This window comes from Ictalurus furcatus, chromosome 26 (genome assembly GCF_023375685.1).
Source record: "Ictalurus furcatus strain D&B chromosome 26, Billie_1.0, whole genome shotgun sequence".
NCBI lineage: Eukaryota > Metazoa > Chordata > Actinopteri > Siluriformes > Ictaluridae > Ictalurus > Ictalurus furcatus.
In genome coordinates this window covers 2446419-2454852 of record NC_071280.1, presented here as the reverse complement: position 1 = coordinate 2454852, position 8434 = coordinate 2446419, and positions in this window count along the sequence as shown.

Sequence of the window (8434 nt, the reverse complement as noted above, 5' to 3'; positions counted from 1 at the left end):
TGCTTAAAAACAGGGGATAACAAAATTAATTGAAATGAATTGAATGAGAGAGACTGAAACTTTATTAGAAGGGCTGTGATAAACGATATCCCACAAACTGTGGTTGATAATCACCTATGCCTCTGCAGCTGTGTATTTCGAATGACACACCCCATGTGGCACACTTCTACGTCATGTACTTCACAGAAGAATGCCTTCATTGTAACCATGTAAATAGCAACATAACACAAATGTGGAAAACAAATTGGCTTTGACATGAACAAAATAGCAACATCACTGCGTTAACCAGTGAATTACACTCATGCTGACATGAACATTTTTCTTGAGAAAAGCAAGGCAGCCAAAATAACCGGATCCATTTTGGTAAGAAAGATAAAAATGGCTTAATGCACCCAGAGCTGCATCGAGTGGCTATTTCCACTGCCACCGTATTGTAAATTACAACTGAGCCTACAATTTTCACTTGAGATGTAATATTTGTATGTTAGCGGCAATATTTGTATATTCGGATGTTAACTGTTAACACCAAGAAAAATTCCTAATACACGTAAATGTATATGGCAAATAAAATGATTCTGATTCGATTACATGTGTTATATAGTGGTAAATGGTACAATTAGACTGTTACTTACTATAACTATGTTAATGTTAATGCTAATGTTTCTTATGGACTTTACTGGTGCAGCAAATGTAAATTCTCCCAGGGTGTGTGGTAACCTTCTGCTTCTGAACTGGACAGATGTCTCATTATATCTCTGTCCTCTTTCATCAACCACACCCATCCCTTTGCCTTCAGGGCTTCATTTCCCTTCAGGTACAACCTCCGCGCTGCCACCAACCACTTTGCACGAGATTCCGTAAGCTGGTGACTGATGACAGAGACCTTTCTTTTTTAATATCTCAGCAGAGATGACCATTAACTAATTTTTCTGAAAAGGAAACATGTTTTCTGGTTTGCTCACTGCATGATATCAGCTGCATTGCTTGTTCTCATTCTTCTGTGCTGTATTTCCACTCAGCTCTTTTTCATACTGCCATAGAAACTGATATCATCTCACTATCAGGTGTGTGACAGTGTTTCAGACTGTGTTTTTTCTGTGTCTTTGTCTTTCAGGAACCGGCCACAGTTTTTACAGGAAGTGCACAATACAATGTTGTGTGTATACAAGTTAATGAGGAATTTGTTTGCATAAAGTACAGCTATGTGCGTGCAAGCTGTTTGTGTTGTGTCATTACAGAACGAAGATGCTTTTTTTTCTTTTTCGTGCATTTACATATACAGCTGAACAGAAAGAGCTGAATTAATGAGGTGCTGCTTATCTTCAGTTTTAACAAAGTACCCCAGAATGTGAATGTACCTCAGGAGGTGAACTGACTTCTCAGAATATGAATGTACCTCAGCATGTACATCAGAATGTGAATGTACCTCAGGATGTACCTCAGAATGTGAATGTACCTCAGGATGTACCTCAGAATATATTTCAAAATATGAATGTACCTCAGGATGTGAACTGATTCACAATGTACCTCAGAATATACTTCAAAATTTGAATGTAACTCAGAATGTGAATTTACCTTACAATGTACCTCGGAATGTACCTTAGAATGTGAACTGACTTCACAATGTACCTCAGAATAAGAATGTATCTCAGAATATAGGTGCATCTAAAACAAATAGAATATCGGGGAAAAGTTAACTTTTTTCCGTAATTTAATTCAAAAAGTGGAACTTTCATATATTCTAGATTCATTACACAAAAAGTGTAATATTTCAAGCCTTCTTTTGTTTTAATCTCGATGATTACGACTTACAGCTCAGGGAAATCAAAAATCCAGAATCTCAAAATATTAGAATAATGAATTTATAATACAGAGATTTTTACCTTCTGAAAAGTATGTTAATTTATGCACTGATACTCGGTCAGGGCTTTAATCCTTTTGCACAAATTACTGCATCGATGTGGCGTGGCATGGAAGCAATCAGCCTGTGGCACTGCTGTGGTGCAGCTGTGGTGTTCTGGAAGACCAGGTTGCTTTGATAGCGGTCTTCAGCTCGTCTGTATTGTTGGGTCTGGTGTCTCTCATAGATTCTCTATGGAGTTCGGGTCAGGCAAGTTGGCTGGCCAATCAAGCACAGTAATACCATGGTCAGTAAACCATTTACTAGTAGTTTTGGCACTGTGGACAGGTGCTAAGTCCTGCTGGAAAAGGAAATCAGCATCTCCATAAAGCTCGTCAGGAGATGGAAGCATGAAGTGGTCTAAAATCTCCTGGTAGACGCTGCATTGACTCTCGACTTGAGAAAACACAGTGGACCAACACCAGCAGATGACATGGCACCTCAAATCATCACTGACTGTGGAAACTTCACATTGGACTTCAAGCAACTTGGATTCTGTTCCTCTCCACTCTTCCTCCAGACTCTGGAACCTTGATTTCCAAATGAAATGCAACATTTACTTTCAATTGAAAATTGATTGTGGTTGTGTACTGAACCAGACTGAGAGATTAAAGCCTCAGGAAACCTTTGCAAGTGTTTTGAGTTAATTAGCTGATTAGAGCTCTTCTCAGGTCGACATTTCTGTATTATAAGTTCATTATTTGAATATTCTGAGATACTGGATTTTTGATTTCCATGAGCTATAAGCGGTAATCATCAAGATTAAAAAAAAAAAGGCTTTTCCATGATATTCAAATTTTTTGAGTTGCACCTGTATATTTCAAAATATAAATGTACCTCGGAAATGTGAATTTACCTCACAGTGTAAATTTACCACAAAATGTGCCTTAGAATGTGAACTGACTTCACAGTGTACCTCAGAATATGAATGTAGATTTGGAATATACTTCAAAATGTGAATGTACCTCAGAATGTGAATTTACTTCACAATGTACCTTAGAATATACTTTAGACTGTACCTCAGAATGTGACTGTACATCACATTGTACCAGACAATGTGAAGTTACTTCATAATATGCCTCAGAATGTGAATTTCGAACCTGGTGTGTATGGGTGCGGAGAAAGCCTCAAGAGGCAGCCGAAACGTCAGCAGAGCTCCAGGCTCACTTTTATTTTCAGCAGCGCTTTTCAGCACACTCTCAGAAACTCAACAAAAAGACCCAAAATAATGGAAATGCAACCCAAAAGGTGCTGTCACAAGCTCAGCTTTCAACTCATTCAAGGTCAAGGTCACACTCAGTGCGTGGGTGGAAATGTGTGTGTGTGTGTGTGTGTGTGTGTGTGTGTGTTTGTTACAAACTCCACCAGCTATGCCACTCTCTCTCTCACTCTTTCTCTAGCTCAGAGAAAGTTTGGAGAAACACACACAAGTAGGCTGATGGTAATAAGACACAGGTGAGAATCTCAAGGTTTCTTCCTCATATCCTCTTAGGGAGATTTTCTTCGCCACTGTCGCCACCGGCTCGCTCAATAGGGATAAATTCACACATTTAAAATCTGTATCCTGTGTTTATATGTTTCTGTAAAGCTGCTTTGAGACACTGTCCGTTATTAAAAGTGCTATACAAATAAAATCTAATTGAATCGACCACACTCTCTCTGCGAAAATGAATATACCTTAGAATGTACCTCAGAATGTGAATGTACCTTAAAAACTACCCCAGAATGTGAATGTACCTCAAAAACTACCTCAGAATATGAATGTACCTCAAAAACTTCCTCAGAATGTGAATGTACCCTGAAAACCACCTAAGAATGTGAATGACTCTTAAAAACTACCTCAGAATGTGAATGTACTTTAAAAACTACCCCAGAATGTGAATGCACCTCAAAAACCACCTAAGAATGTGAATGCACCTCAAAAACTACCTCAGAATGTGAATGTACCTTAAAAACTACCTCAGAATGTGAATGTACCTCAAAAACTACCTCAGCATGTGAATGTACCTCAAAATCTACCACAGAATGTGAATGTACCTCAAAAACTACCCCAGAATGTGAATTTACCTCAAAAACTACCTCAAAATGTGAATGTACCTCAAAAACTACCCCAGAATGTGAATGTACCTCAAAAACTACCTCAGAATGTGAATGTACCTCAAAAATTACCCCAGAATGTGAATGTACCTCAAAAACTACCTCAGAATGTGAATGTACCTCGAAAACTACCTCAGAATGTGAATGTACCTTAAAAACTACCTCAGAATGTGAATGCACCTCAAAAACTACCTCAGAATGTGAATGTACCTCAAAATCTACTTCAGAATCTGAATGAACTTTATATAATTAAAAATCTGTAGACTTCTGCTACTAGCTCTAAAACTTATGAGTCCTGTTTCATACCTACTAGCTGCCATCAGCCATAATAGCATTAGGACTGACAAGCACAGTGGACATGCCTAGTTTACTGGAACTGACTGATACAGAGGCCACACCTCTCTCACTGTGTCTGGCAGGTGCAGCAGCCTTGCCTCCTTCACAGAGGCCACACCTCCTTCACTGGGACTGAAAAACAAGGGCCGTGCCTCCTTTGCTGGATGGAATGTTACAGTCGACACAATTTCATTGGATTTCAGACGGATGAAGCTTTAAGAGAAGCCACGAGCTCTAATTCTGCCTCTCACCTGAAATGCAAATTCTTAAGCATTTGCGACATCGATTTCTATCCTTCTACGATCTATCAAAACCATTTTTTAAATAATTATCTTTTCCGAGCAGTTCTATTGTATGCAAATAGTGATTTGCTTTATAGAAATGATTGATCAGTTGATCAAATTTTTTTTGACAAACTGGACTTGTCAAAAACGCTTCAAAGGTGCCATTTGATTTCAGCTGAAAATGTGCTGACAAGAAAAGCTCAAAACTTCTCGTCTGAACCCTCCACTAAAACAGTAGCAGCAATAATAAATGGCCTCATACATCGTGTCTATTGATTCTGTCATCTCTGTCTTGTAAAATACCCTTTTTCCTTTATTGAATCCTTGTGTTGCAATACCGTCGACTGCACATAGGAGACCCAAACAAAAACTCCAGTGATTGCGAAACTATTGCAGCATTCTATAAAACTACTTTATTCGTGTACCATTTAGGCAGCATTTCACACTACCAAGTGGCCAAATCACTCATGTCTCTCATGGTGTGTCTCTACTTTTGTTGTTAATTTTGTCACTTGTGGGTGTTAGTCAGATGAGAAATGGTAGTAGCTAATATATAGCTTCTAAAAAAGAAATATATAATGCACTAATCAGTATGAAACCTAGTTCTTTTATTTGAATGTTCCATGCTTGGATGTTGGCAAGATTTCCAGATTCCTTTCAGTGTACGAGTATGAGAATAATACCTTTGGTGTATGAAATATAAAACCTTGCTCCAGTGCACTGGACACAGCTTCTAAACATGACACAAGTTTCCTGATGTAACTATAAGTTCTAGCTGCCTATTAATACAGAATATATTAATACATTTAGTGTGTCTCACCCCTAGTCACATTTTATTTTTCTATCGAGTAATTTGTTTATAGTTGAATTTGTGAGAAAGACTTATAAAAGGGTTCCCAGTGTTATGGCTGTAATTTTGAAAACATGCTGTGATGTCATAGTTTGATTGACGCTTACGATTAATGAACTGCTATAACCCAAGACATCAAGACATTTCCAAGCTAACGCCAGAGTCACATGGTCACAAACAACACACGTCATAGCAACGAGACGTTAATCCGATTTTATGAGGCGAATCGTCCTGAGTGAGCACGCGCAGTGTAACAGGCAGTTTATGATTCGCAGTGTGACCCAAAGATCAATACAGATCTCGAGCGAAGTGTGAGATTCTATTTAATCTGCCGCTGGTTAGACAAGATCAGGTTCATAAACTACATCAGAGGAGATCTGGAGTCGTCAATCAGGTACCATGCTTGAACACACACACACGCTGTTTCATAATAGGAACTTCACGGGGTGCAAAGTACCTGCAGCCAAAACTAAGTACGTAGTCATCTCTTACACAGATGGATTTAGCCGAGTCAGATTTATGGTAAATGAACCAGAGCTACGAAAGATGGCTGTGAATGTAATAATGGAGTTTGCACAACAACCTCCAGCATATGAATATATTAAATGGAGCTTCTGGTGCATTTTGTATTCATCCTGGATTTGTACATTTTTTATCTCAGGATTTAGAAAATAAAGGTGCCACAAAACATTCAAACATCTAGAGCTTATTTCTTATGGGGGGGGGGGCAATGAGGGATTCGATTCAGCTAAATGGTCACATGACAGAACAAATTTATTTCTAGGAAAGCCAACTTTCTCTTCTTCTTGCCCTGTTGTTTGATTGTAAAAGAGCAGGAAATAAACCATGCATGTTTTACGCCTGGAGGCAGCTCCATTTCCCTTTCTGATGATGGCAGCTTAATTCCCATCATGACATTAATATCACAGATCAGAGCACAGCTTAAGGCAAAATGCTCTGCTTCAGACTGTATAATTTATTTCATGGAAGGAGAAAATGATTATTGTTCATGCTGTGGATGGCTGGATTTTATTAACACAAAATTCCCCAAATCTTTGTTATTCACTTATTATATTAGAATGATTCGCTTTGACATGTAAGTAAGATTAATAATTACATTGCTTCTTCTGAGATTATTTTAAACTTCTGTTTCATTGTCTGTATAAATCAAGCTTACCTGAATGAATCTTCAACTCCATTTGAAAGGACACTGTTAAATAAGTAAGCAGTGACATTAACACTATAATAAACTGTGAAAATGAACAACAAGAACATGGACAGAATTAGTGCTGAATACCAAAAAAACAAGAAGAATATACAAGTATTATATGGGATATATCTTTGAACTAGCAGGTTAAATAGTGAATGTTTGCTACCTACCTTCCTCCTTTCTGATGAACGGGAAGAAATATTACATGGGCTTTAAAGGGATAAGTTATGCTTACGTATTTAATGTTGACTTTGTAAGATATTCCATCATTTTAGTAGCATTTAATTTTTTGCACTCCCTAAGTTGCAGTTTCAAGCGTTCGATTTTTTCCCCCATAATATTTTAAATATTTGAATGAAATATTTGAATAAAAATATACAGTGAGACTGTGACTGAAGAATCTGCTTTTAAAACAGTCTGAGCGATATTGAAACCAGCAGAGTTCTGCTGACTGGCCTAGTAATTACTTGCAAGATAAACCTGGATCAATTTGTCATATCTTGAATCTATAATCATTTGCTTGAACAGCATGAGGGGAGATGTAGCAGAAATGTGACATTAGAACCGCACGGTTTGATTTCTATACCCAATATAATCGACAGAATGAGACTCAGCGTTGTACTGTAATCTATAGTCTTATTAAGGAGTGTGCCGCAGTGTGTCAGAATCATGCTCAATGTTTTATGGAGGAGCTGAAGTGGTCCATGGTTCTCCTTCTTCTCAGAATAAAAAAAACAACACTTTGGGACATGTTGTTTCAGGAAAATAATCAACTCCAGGGTGTTAACACTGTGTGTTTTATTGCTTTAAACATATAGGGCCATATTTAGAGTCAGCAACTTAAATCAATATTTACTCAAGGAAAGTTACGTGCATTTAGAGTCTGTGAACAATAAAATCACCATGCCAGATTTTATTGAGTTGAAGCATGGAAGCACAATCGAGACCCAGAATACCAAACCCATGAATTGTAAGTGAACCTATTTTGCTATGATACTGAGTTGAATCTGGCACAAGTTAAAAGAGGATATATGAGAAAATGTTTATATTTGACAGCAAACATTTGGTTGAGTAATGTGTTGGAGACAGACTGTCGAAATGGATACAGTCACACATTTGCACTGTGATTTGTTCTCCCAGCGTCAGCCGTCCCCGCAGGGAATTGAATACGGCATCCTTTCAAAGAAACACCGTTAACTGTGGGAATGATAACAGTGTGTGTATATGCTGGAAATTGAACCCATCTCTGCAACTCTATCACTCGGGAACATTCATGTTCAGAACAGCACTGAATCTATCAGTGCCATGAGGATGCAACCTTGTTCATAATCATCATTTTAACTGCAGACATATATATATATATATATATGAGAGACATAGTAAAATGGATGAGCTATATATACACTCAGCAAAAATAGAAATGTCCCTTTTTCAGGAAACGGTAGTTTAAAGATATTGTTGTAAAATTCAAATAAGCTTTACAGATCTTTATTGGAAAGGGTTTAGACCATGTTTTTCATGCTTGTTCAATGAACCATAAACAATTATTGCACATGAACCTGTGGAATAGACCTTAAGACATAACTTAGGACGCTAAAGAGGCCTTTCTACTGATTCTGAAAAAAACCAGAAGAAAGATGTCTAGAGTGCCTGCTCACCTGCATGAACATGCCATAGATCTGCTGCAGGGAGTCATGAGGACTGGAGATTTGGCCAGAGCGATAAACTGTAATGTCTGTAATGCAAGACACCCGAGA